At 38.8% G+C, this 12149-nt stretch overlaps 1 protein-coding gene and 1 pseudogene across 30 annotated transcripts in view; both read right to left on the minus strand.

Moving 5' to 3' along the window:
• MRTFB (myocardin related transcription factor B) overlaps positions 1–12149 on the minus strand; it is a 295069-nt gene that overhangs the window by 117234 nt on the left and 165686 nt on the right. The gene's annotated exons all lie outside the window — the stretch shown is intronic.
• LOC138847100 (transcription elongation factor SPT4-A-like) lies at positions 5240–5837 on the minus strand (annotated as a pseudogene).

The following is a 12149-nucleotide window of genomic DNA, read 5'->3' on the forward strand; positions in this document are numbered from 1 at the left end:
CGGCGCCGGCCAAGATCCATTTTTAATTATCTTTATATACAGAAGACCAACTCTATACTAAGTAAAGATTTCAACAGTTTGCTCTCACACAGATACACAAAGTATAAAGTATTGTTTGAAGACTAGTTTTACCGTTAATTCTCATAGTACAACACATTAAGGACAGAGGACCTACATGGGGAGCAAGTGCACAGTGACTCCTGTTGTTGATTTAACAGTTGACACTTTTATTTTTGATGTCAGTGATCACCTGAGGCTCTTGTCATGAGCTGCCAAGGCTATGGGAGCCTCTTCAGTTCACAAACTCCAACGTTAACTTTTAATAATTGTTTATATATTCTAAACAAAAATGACTTATCAGATATGTGATCTGTGAATATTAAGTCATTTTTGTTTCTCCTGGTCTATGTCTTATCTTTTTACACTCTTAATAGGGTTTGTGCACAGCACATCTTTAATTTGATAAGGTATAATTTTTCAATTTTCTTTTTTTATGGATGTTTCTGTTGTTGTAGCACCTTTGTTGAAAGTCCAGCAGCCATGGATATGTGCATCTATTTCTTGACGGCCTATTTAGTTCCCAAAAATGCATGAGCTTAAATACTGTATATAAGCTGTGCCCCAAGTCACTGGTGATCCTTGAATGATGCATGTGCCAGACGGATTCCATGCAGCTTACCTCAGGTAAAAAGGACTGCACTGAAATTTTAAGGACTGCTCACCACATGAAACACAGAGAATGCAAAAATTAGTTCAGCCGTTTACCTAATAGACTCCAGAGTTTCTCATGAATCAGAATTCCAAATTCAATGAAAACGCCTTTTGATAACAAAGGCAAAATTTTCACTAGAAGAAACTACAAGAAATGCTCAAAGAATTTATTCAGGCTAAAGAGAAGTGATACTAGAAGGAAACTTGGATTTTTAGGAATGAAAAGCATAATAACTGGTAAATATGCAAATAAATACTAAAGGTTAGTTTTTTTCTTAGTTTCTATAATGTTACCAATGAAAGTAAAAATTTTACATCTTATTGTGCGGCTTATAATATAGAAGTGATACAGAGGTCTTCAAAAAGCTCATGGAAAATATGTACTATGAATAAAACTATGCATGGATTATACAAAGTTTCATACTTAAATATGATTTTTTTGACAGGCAGAGTGGACAGTGAGAGAGAGAGACAGAGAGGAAGGTCTTCCTTAGCCGCTGGTTCACCGCCCCGTGGCCGCTACGGCCGGCGTGCTGTGACCAGCGCACTGCGCTGATCCGAAGCCAGGAACCAGGTGCTTCTCCTGGTCTCCTATGCGGGTGCAGGGCCCAAGGACTTGGGCCATATCTCACTGCACTCCCGGGCCACAGCAGAGAGCTGGACTGGAAGAGGAGCAACTGGGACATAATCCGGCACCCCGATCGGGACCAGAACCCAGTGTGCCCGGCGCTGCAGGCAGAGGATTAGCCTATTGAGCCACGGCACCGGCCTTAAATATGATTTTTCAAAAATTCCATTTTCGAAGAAATGTTTGAAGTCTCCTTTATATATGACAAATATGACATAAAGAATAAGAGAAAGGTAATATAGTCAATTCTTTTACATTTCTATCCATTGCAAGCAAATAGTCTAATTTTAAGTGGACTGAGAAGTTAGGGTTGTATACTCTAATTCTTTTTAAAACAATCACTAAAAATACAGAGTTTTAACTAAAATGCCAATAGAGAAACTAAAATGGCACACCAAAAAGGGAAGAATTTAGAAACAAACAAAAGAAAGAAACACAAGATTGTAGCACTAAATCCAGTCCTAGTAATTACATTAAATGTAAGTGGATTAAAAATTCTAATTAAAAGACAGAGATCAAGAGTGGGTTGAAAAAAAAAAAACTCTAAAAAAATGCTTTTGAAGTGCCATATTGTACATTTGTGGATACAAATAAGGTAAAAGTAAGTGGATAAGAAGATAGGAAGTCTAAGAAAGCTGTAATGACTATATTAATATAAACAAAGTAGATTTCAAAAAGATGTGTTAGGTTAGTGAATTTTTATGTAAAATTACTTATTTCCCTAAGAAACATTAAAACATGACTCCCAGATTTTCTCAAAACTGAATTTCCATTTTAAATTATTCATACAAAATAAAATCTGTTCACACCACATTAAATCTAAGATACAAGCACTATAACGCCTTTATAATGGCAAGATGTACAAACTCTGAACATTAGTGCTAATGACTTGGAAGATCTTTTAGGCGTAGATTTTAAAATATTTTCATGCAGTACTACCTTTTCTTCACATAAGAATTTTTTTCAATCTATTATGCTTTGACATTACACTCACCTTAAACTCCCACACATCCTTCCAAATTAAGAAAATTATAAGCTAAGTAATTTTTTACAAAAGTGTAGCAAAGGGAAAAAACATGGTTTAAAAAAACCTTTAACTTAAAATTCATGAATATTCTTGATGGAATATAGACTCTACCTATTCTGGAATTTTACAAGCTGTCATCTTAAAGTCTACTTAACTACTTAAAATTTTTCTTTTGAAAATGAAATCCACCACCAAATACGAAAAACACTCTGTCAAGAAGTCAATAATTGAGATGTTAAAGAAATTAGAACACGGTCTTTAATTGGGTCATAATCTAGATATGAATGTAAAACAAGCTTTAATTGGACAAACTGTGAAAGAACAATTTGTCTAGAACTGACTGAATGAATGAATAGGGAGTTATTACAAATCTCAATATTATATTCCAAAATGAAACAAATACATCCTTTTTTTTTTCAGCATTAAGTAAAAGCAGTCGATACTAGTAAAATCAATCTGATATATGGCTTCTGCTTTGTGAACGCAAACTATTTCACATTTACTATGACAAGAGATAGACAAAAAAAATACAGAAAAAAAAAATCAAGGGGCATTGCAGTTTAACTTCTTCTTCCATTCACTTACTCATTCCTGCTTTTCTGAATAGAGGCAAGATAACACCAAGAATAAAGATCCTGGTTTTAAAAAGATGCTGAGCTACTGGGCTAACGTGGTCCTAAAACATGGCTAGCATTTGGCTTGAACTGACTTGAAGTCCAAAGCTAACTCTCTTTCCATTGTACCTTGTTGTTCAGGTAACTAAGTTACACAAAATACTAGTAAATGCTATGGCATATGATCACTGTTAAACACTAGAAATGCTAAATAATGAACGAGTACAAAGGTTATCAACATCGGTCTTCAGAAGTTTAACATCAGCCAAATGAAAATAGGTAGCTTTTCCAAATATACCCATCAAAAAATGTTGTACCCAGCCAAACTGTTGTCCTTGCTGTTTCAAGAGCCCATGAATTACAACATTTGGAAAATACCTGGCAGAAAAATAAATTTCTAAATTCAAGCAAGGTAAAAGAGCAGAGTTAATCAAGAAAGTCAAAGTTTACCACACAAACTAATTCCCTATGTTAAAAAAAAAGTGTTTACAATAAAGTCCCACAATCAAATGAATTGAAAACTTTGAATCAAAAGCACTTTCAAAAACTATACCTTAGTGTTATTTGATTAGGTAGATAAATGATATCAACTCTAGGTTATTATTTCACCTGTTCTTCACCCAAAGCTTCTGGGGGCAATTTATCAATACATGATATTAAAGTTCAAATTTATAAGAACAAAAATCACATCAACTGTGTGAGTATGTATGAAGGTATTTTTTAAATTATATACTGTTAGTTCTGCATTATTCTCTTCTATATGAGGTTTTCTATGGGTATCAGTAGTTCATTATCAAATCTGCCTAAACGTTTCCATGAATAAAATTCATCTCCCAATTGTGTTACAAGGGAAAAAATAATGGCATCAAGGACTACTTCGTCCAGTCTGACTATGCTCGGCCTTAACAATCAGTGCAGAACCAAACATTAGCAGTTCTTAAGTTATATGTCTCAGGGCAGTGCTGTGGTGCAGAAGGTTAAGCCTCCGTCTGAAGTGCCAGCATCCCATATGGGGCAGGTCCCAGCTGCTCCACTTCCGATCCAGCTCCCTGATTATGCAACCTGGGAAAACAGCAGAAGACATGCACACATGCGGGAGACCCGGGAGAAGCTCCTGGCTACTGGATTCATCAGCCCAGCTCTGGCCGCTGCAGCCATTTGGGGAATGAATTAGTGGATGGAAGATCTCTCTCTCTCTCTATTTCTCTATGTCTGCCTTTCAAATAAAATAAATATTTTTTTAAAAGTTACATGTCTCGGCCGGCGCCGCGGCTCACTAGGCTAATCCTCCGCCTAGCGGCGCCGGTACACCGGGCTCTAGTCCCGGTCGGGGCGCGGATTCTGTCCCAGTTGCCCCTCTTCCAGGCCAGCCCTCTGCTGTGGCCAGGGAGTGCAGTGGAGGATGGCCCAGGTGCTTGGGCCCTGCACCCCATGGGAGACCAGGAAAAGCACCTGGCTCCTGGCTCCTGCCATCGGATCAGCGCGGTGCGCCGGCCGCAGCGCGCCGGCCGCGGCGGCCATTGGAGGGTGAACCAACGGCAAAAGGAAGACCTTTCTCTCTCTCTCTCACTGTCCACTCTGCCTGTCAAAAAAAAAAAAAAAAAAAAAAGTTACATGTCTCTATACAAATATTATTTCACTATCAGGATACAAAATTTTCATAAATTCTTTATCATGAATAGTGTTTCCAGTCCCCCAGTTTAATTCCTGGTTTGATAAACTGAATGCTCTTACATTAGAACAAAGGAGTATTTCAGTTGAAAGCTATCTTAGAACCAATGTCTAGTACAAGTGCTTCTCAACTCTTTCCCCACACTTCGTTAATTGTTTGGGGTGGACCCCAGATCTTATAGACAGGACAGATCATTTGCTCAATGAGTAGTAAGAGAGGTCAGAAGCAAATAATTATGTTGGCGTTGGGATCCAGTATTTTAATTTGAAAAATGGCAATTACAACTGAAAAGATAAGACTATTTAGTGCATTTTTACTCAGGTTGGCACTAAGTTTAGAATTCTATGCTTTCACTCATTTTGCCTTGATGGCCTCTCTGTGGGTATCATTATTCTGCCCCCTGCCTTTTAAATTTCTAGGGGTTTGTTTATTGGCATTTGACCCACAGTCCTGGTCTTGGGTAGGAAAACCAGCATCTTACTCTTGCCTCCATTCAGTCTCCGTTGTTCTAGCAATCCAAACCCCTCCCACCCCCAGCAGTGGTCCAAATACAGTGAAAGGGCCCAGGGACGTGATGCACTGTTCATTCAAGAGCCTGCTGAGTCTCAGAGTCAGACAGTGGGAATATTTGAAGTTCTGCCCATTTACTTCCACAACAGAAAATGAGCAGAGACAGGAGGTGGAGAGCAAAGGTGCTGGCTTCCCTGCATCTTGCCTAAGTCATTATGGCTATGTCTCTGGATTTGTAGGCCACTCCTTTCTTTTTCAGCGACCACACGATTCCTTGGGACAGGCAACCAGTGACCGATACTGCATACACACATGGTTTAAAAAGTTACTGACTTGCTGCCACTTGGAGACCCAGCCATCCCAGATTCATCATGGCAGTGGTTCCACCACAGGAAGAGCTGGTACAGTCACAGACCATCTGTTACCCTTCATCTGTAGGTATGCGTCACAACTGTCACAACTGCCCTATTCAAACTGGCTAGTCTTGTGCAGTGAACACAGCAAACAAGCAAGCAGGCGCCACAGGTCCTTCCGTGTGGTCTCCGGCACCATCTTTTCCGATGGGCCCATTTTTTTTTTTTTAAAGATTGATTAATTTGAAAGTCAGAGTTACAGAGTTAAAGAGGAGAGACAGATGGCTGCAATGGCAGGGGCTGTGTCAGGCTAAAGCCAGGAGCTTCTTCCAGGTCTCCCATGTGGGTGCAGGGGCCCAAGCACTGGGGCCATCTTCCACTGCTTTCCCAGGCCATAGCAGAGAGCTGGGTTGGAAGTGGAGCAGTCGGGACTTGAACTGGCTCCCATATGGGATGCAAGCACTGCAGGCAACGGCTTAACCAGGTACGCCACAATGCCAGTCCTCATTATTCCCATTATAGATGAAAAAATCAAGTTTGGAAAGATCAAGCAAACTGTAGAGACTAGCATCAAAGCTAGATCTTCAACTTCAGGACCCAAACTCCTTCCACACTAATACACCAATGTACTGCAATAAGACAAGACCTATGCAAAGGGGTTGGAGAAAATAATTAGAAGAGACAGATATAGGGGACAGAAGCAGATGGAGAATAGGAAGCTAAGTTGTAAAAGACCCACTTATGCAAGTCTTTAAAACACATACTGAGGGTCCACACTATTAGGCACTGTGGGGGCACTGGGGTTCAAATGATGGATCCATCAAACCTTGTTCTCAAGGACACGCCCTTTCCAGACAGGCAGTCGGTGTGGGAGCTTTGCTGCAGATGAAACACTCTCCTTTCACCACTCCATTTTAGCAAAAAAGTTCAAAGTGTGACTGTAATTAAACTCCAAAGGAAAAGAAAATGAAATCTATAGCTGTAAACGTACTACACATATGGAGGACATCTTTCTGACCCTAGGTTACAACTCTTTTTTTTTTTTTTTCCAAATCTTTTAAATAAACAACTTGTAGCAGGGTTTTCATTTGTATTCTTATGTGTAGCTATTAAGTATATGGCAAAAATGTAGTATAAATATATCAAATACTGACAATATATTATACAGGCAAATTGTTGTATCACAACCCTTGTCACCCTGGAAGTGACTCTTACGGTTCTAAGAATGCCAATGTGAGTTTTTACTTGTTTACTGAATGAATGAATAGCCACTTCTAGGGTAGGCCAAAGCCAGGAGCCTGGAACTCCATCCGGGCTTCCCACATACGTGGCAGGGGCCCATGTATGTGGGCCCTCTTCCATTGCCTTCCCAGACACATTGGCAGGGAGCGTCATCCAAAGCAGAACAGTTGGGACTTGAACTGGCACTCCAACCAGCATGCCAGACAGCTACACCACAAAGTCAGCCCCACAAATGAATAGGTTTTATATGAACATAACAACACAGAATAAACTGCATACTTAGTACCTTCCAAAAATGGTGCATTCTTTAATAAACACTGTACCTAATCCTTAAGTAAACAGTGTTTGTGAAATATTATTATTCATCTATAAATAACAATTTGAATTAGCAAAAGCTTAAAACATGTGGTATTTAAATTACCATATAAAAGAAAACAAATTAAAGTGCAAAGGAATGTTTGAGGAGACAGAAATGCTTATCCTGACTTGAACATTACTCAATGTACACATGCACTATCACATCAAAACACCAGATGGTAACCCCAGAATACGTACAATTTATGTATCAATTTAAAAAAGAATTAGAACGTGGTATTGGTTCTCCTAGTAAAAGGGCCAATACCCAAGCCTTTTTAGTTTCAACAACTGTATTTTCCAAGTATTTTAAAATAATAAGTGATTCTCAGAGAATAATAACTGATTAGAGAATTAATTTGAAGCTGGGCTGGTTTCCAAAATTAGCAAATACTGTGTTAAAAACAAACTCTAATTTTGTTAAATTATAATTAGCATTTGATTTAAATACTAAGAAGTAAACATTTGGAAACAGATCAAACAAATATTTTGTTTAACAGACAAAACAACATATTTACTCCTAAGTTCTCTCAGGCAGGGATGGAAGAAGAAATGGAACGAAGAGAGAAAAAGAGAAAGGACAACTTAAAATAGGCAAGTCTTTATTCTCCAACTCTTTATTCCTGATACAAGAGATCAATATAACTTACTTCACTTTTTAAAGATTTATTTATTTGAGAGGCAGAATTACTGAGAGAGGGAGAGACAGAGAGAGTGGTCTTCTATCCGCTGGTTCATTCCCCAAATGGCCACAATGGCCAGAGCTGAGCCAATCCAAAGCCAGGAGCTTCTTCCAGGTCTCTGAATTTCAAGTAAAATAAAATATATCTTTAAAAAAAAAAAAAGGAGGAGTCACTTATGTCACTAAGCATAATGGTCATCAATTGCATCCATTTCGTTGAGAAAGACAGGATTTCATTATTTTCTACGGCTGAGTAGTGTTCCACCAAGTACATATACACCACAATTTCCTATCCAGTCATCAGTTGACAGCATCTGGGTTGATTCCATATCTTATCTTTTGTGAGTTGAGCCGCTAATAAGCCAATCCCCAAAAGACCAATGTGTTTTCTCCGATTTGTGGTAATATATGAGAGTACAAAAAAGGTTAATATATATGAGCAAAGTTGATATTTTGAGATTTGATTACTGTTTATGGCCCTTGTCTAGATTCTTAAGGAAGGTTTTCTACTTACTGCTTGTTGAATACTTAGTTGAGGGTTAAGCTTGTGATTATAATGTAAATTGAAGTATGTCACTGTAAAAATTAAAAGAAAAGTAAAAAAGGAAGGTGGGGGCATGGGAAGGAGGGAGGGGAGGGTAATATTATGTTCTTAAAACTGTAGACACTTAATACATGAAACTTGTTCCTTGTTTATAAATTTAAAAATTATTAAGAAAGTAACAATCTTGAGAATGAAACACACACAAGTGAGCATTCAGCCTAGTGGTTAAGGAGCCCGCCTCCACACCGGAGTACCTGCCTAGATCTGATCCCTAGCTCCTTCTACTAATTCCAGCCTCTTGCCAATGCAGACATTGGGAAGCAGGCATGACAGCTCAAGTTCTTGGGTCCCTGTCACCCAAGTGGGAGACCCGGATTGAATTCCCAACTGGCTGCTGTGGGCATCTGGGTAATGAATCAGCAGACAAGAACTATCTTTCTCTGCCTCCCAAATAAATTTTAAAAATTTAAAAATAAAATTTAAGAAAATTGAGACATAAAAGTTAAAATATTTTCTTTTAAATTAGAGTGAATAAAATGTCAATTCATTTGCCGGCCTTCTGATACAGGAGGAAGGCTTTTATTGCTGCGGATGCACTGGTTCTCTGGCATAAACCACCATATTCATGATTTCCAGCTTCTGTTTCTTTAAAGTAGAACAAAAATTGAAACAATTTTGAGTACAGAATGCATTTACTGGGGCCTGCGATGTGGCTCAGTAGGTTAACGCCCTAGCCTGAAGCGCCAGCATCCCATATGGGCACCGGTTCCAGTCCCGGCTGCTCCTCTTCTGATCTAGCTCTCTGCTATGGCCTGGGAAAACAGTAGAAGATGGCCCAAGTCCTTGGGCCCCTGTACCCGTGTGGGAGACCTGGAAGAAGCTCCCGGCTCCTGGCTTCGGATCAGTGCAGCGGCCATTGCAGCCAATTGGGGAGTGAATCATAAGATGGAAGACCTCTCTCTCTCTCTCTCTCTCTCTCTCTCTGCCTCTTCTCTGTGTAACTCTGACTTTCAAATAAAAAAGAAATCTTTAAAAAAAAAGAATGCATTTACATTATTACAATTTTAATTCAATGTTTTTAGGTTCTCATGTATTCAATAGCATTGTCAAAGCAAAATACCTTTAATTTTCAAGCACTTAATTTTTTTTCTTATCTCGCCAGTTTACCTAAGACTTAAACTACTACTACTGGTATAAACAGATTTAGAAAGAAACATAGCTCAATTCTGGTTAGCACACAACTCAATTAATGAGATCAGAAACGCTTCAAGACTTCCGTGACCATCTCCTGGCACTCATCCCGATGTGGGGCGAGGTGGGAGTGGGGAAGGCTGATCCACAGTGAGCTGGTGAAGCTGGGGATGCAGAAGAAAGCCTCCACCACAAAGCATTTTAAACACTGCACTGACGCCAAGGGCATCTCAAACTGGAAATCTGAGTCTCTATAAGTTTTCTAGAGTCTGTTAATTTTTACATATTCCAATAGACCATTTAACTTCTTAAAAAATGTGTTCATATTGAATTCTGAGACGATATCTCAGAACGCATACCAAATAAAAATTAATCTTCAGCATTTTATAAAAGCACAATCTGGGGACTGTGCACAGCAAGTTAAACCACCTGCCTGCGATGCCGCCATCCCATATGAGCACCGGTTTGTCATTGCTGCTTTACTTCCAGTCCAGCTCCCTGCTAACACCCTTGGGAAAGCAGCAGGACAGCCAAGTGCTTATGCCCCTGCCACTCATGTGGGAGACCGGATGGAGTTCCTGGCTCCTGTCTTCGGCCTGGCCTAGCCCAAGCTGTTAGAGCCACTTGGGGAGTGAACCAAAAGACAGGACATACCTCTCTCTCTAACTCTGCCTTCAAATGAACCAACAAGGCACCCCACGGGTAGCAGTCTAAATGGGTTTCTAATGTCATTAAATATGAGATTATCTACTCTGATTTTATTCAACTCCTTCTAAATACTTGAGTTCTTCTCTGTAGTAAATACCCTTTGATGTATAAATAGCAATTTTAATCAGCTGTGAAAATTTTATTACAATATAAGTTGTGGATAAGGTATTCTTTGTGTGTTTACTGAGGTAGAATTCACATACCAGAAAATTCAGCATCTTAAAGCATACAATTTAGTGATTTTTAAACATGGCACTAAATGTGCAATTATCACTATGTAATTTCAAAACATTTTCATCTCATCCAGGAAAAATCCTGTCCCTATAAGCAACCACTGATCCACTTTCAGTCTCTGGATTTGCCTGTTCCAGGCCTGTCACACAACAGCATCACAGACTAGGTGGCTTTCTGTGTGTAGCTTCCTTCAATTAACAAATGTTTTCAAGAGTCATCCATGTTACACCAAATATCATTATTTCATTCCTTTTTATGGTTGAATACTCTGCTGTACGATTTACCACTTTTTTTATCCATTCTGTCAGGTAATCCGTTTTGGATTGTCTCCAGTTTATGTCTACTATGAATAATGTTGCTATGAACATCAGTGTACAAGTTTTTTATGTGAACCTTTGGTTTCAGTTCTCTTGGGCATACACCTATGAGTGGGATCACTGGGTCCTATGGTAACTTGTCCTTAACTATTCAAGGAGACACTCAGCTGTTGTGACTTCACAATTTTACATTCCTACCAGCATATGTTCCAATTGCTCAACATCCTTTTCATTAAAAAAAAAAAAAAATACAGCTATCCTAGGATGTGAAATGGCTTTTCATCGTGGTTTACATTTGCTTTTCCCTAATGACTGGTGAACATCTTTTTTGTCTATTGGCCATTTATGCATCTTCTGTGAAGAAATGACCATTTTAGATAAGGCTGTTTTCTTCCTGCTGAATTGGAACAGTTCTGTCTACATAAATATATATTATATATGTTATATAATATATATAATGGACACCAGATCCTTATAGATTTGTAGATTATTTCTCCCTCTCTGTGGGAGAAATTTTCACTTTCTTGATATTGTGTTTTGACATGAGACACTTTATTTTGATTAAATTCAACTTATCTTACTTTAATGGCTTGTGTTTTTGATATCCTATCTTAGAAATCAAATCCACATTCATGAGTCTACATATTTCAGATTGTCTCATAAGAGTTTAGTAGTTTTTGTTCTTATATTTAGGTTTTGATTCATTTCAAATTAACTGTTGTATATGGTATGAGGTAATTTTTGTATACAGTATGACCAAGTGAAACTCTTCCCAAATCTGACTAACAAAAAGTATAGAAGATAATAAAATAGTTAGTGTCAGTTTCAGCTATTACACTTTGTGGTGATTTGTTATTTTGTATATACAAAGACTACAACTTGGCCAGGGCAAAGTCCTCAGCCAAGAATTCAATCTTGGGTTCCCATGTGGGTGGCAAGGACCCAAGCACCTAACCTGTGGTCTCGTAGGTGTGTATTAGCAGGAAGCTGCAATCAGAAATGGAGCAAGGAACTGAATCCAGGCACTCCAATATGGGATGTGGGCGTCTGCTCAGCAGCAGCCTAACCACTGTATCAACCAGCTGCCCCCACAATTTACTTTAAAACATGGTTTCACTTTTCACAGTTCTGGTCATGCTACCCTGAATTAGCTAAGCAACAGTTCTTCTATAGTCTCCTAATTATGATCTAGAACTCAATCCAGCTCTCCAAGTAGGGTATATACGAACAGCTGAGAAATGCAGGAAGATTGCTTTATTTACTGGTGAGGCTTTTTTTTTTTTGACAGGCAGAGTGGATAGTGTGAGAGAGAGACAGAGAGAAAGGTCTTCCTTTTGCCGTTGGTTCACCCTCCAATGGCCG

Source organism: Oryctolagus cuniculus, chromosome 19 (assembly GCF_051225735.1).
Source record: "Oryctolagus cuniculus isolate XC-2025 breed Fujian yellow rabbit chromosome 19, ASM5122573v1, whole genome shotgun sequence".
Taxonomy (NCBI): Eukaryota; Metazoa; Chordata; class Mammalia; order Lagomorpha; family Leporidae; genus Oryctolagus; species Oryctolagus cuniculus.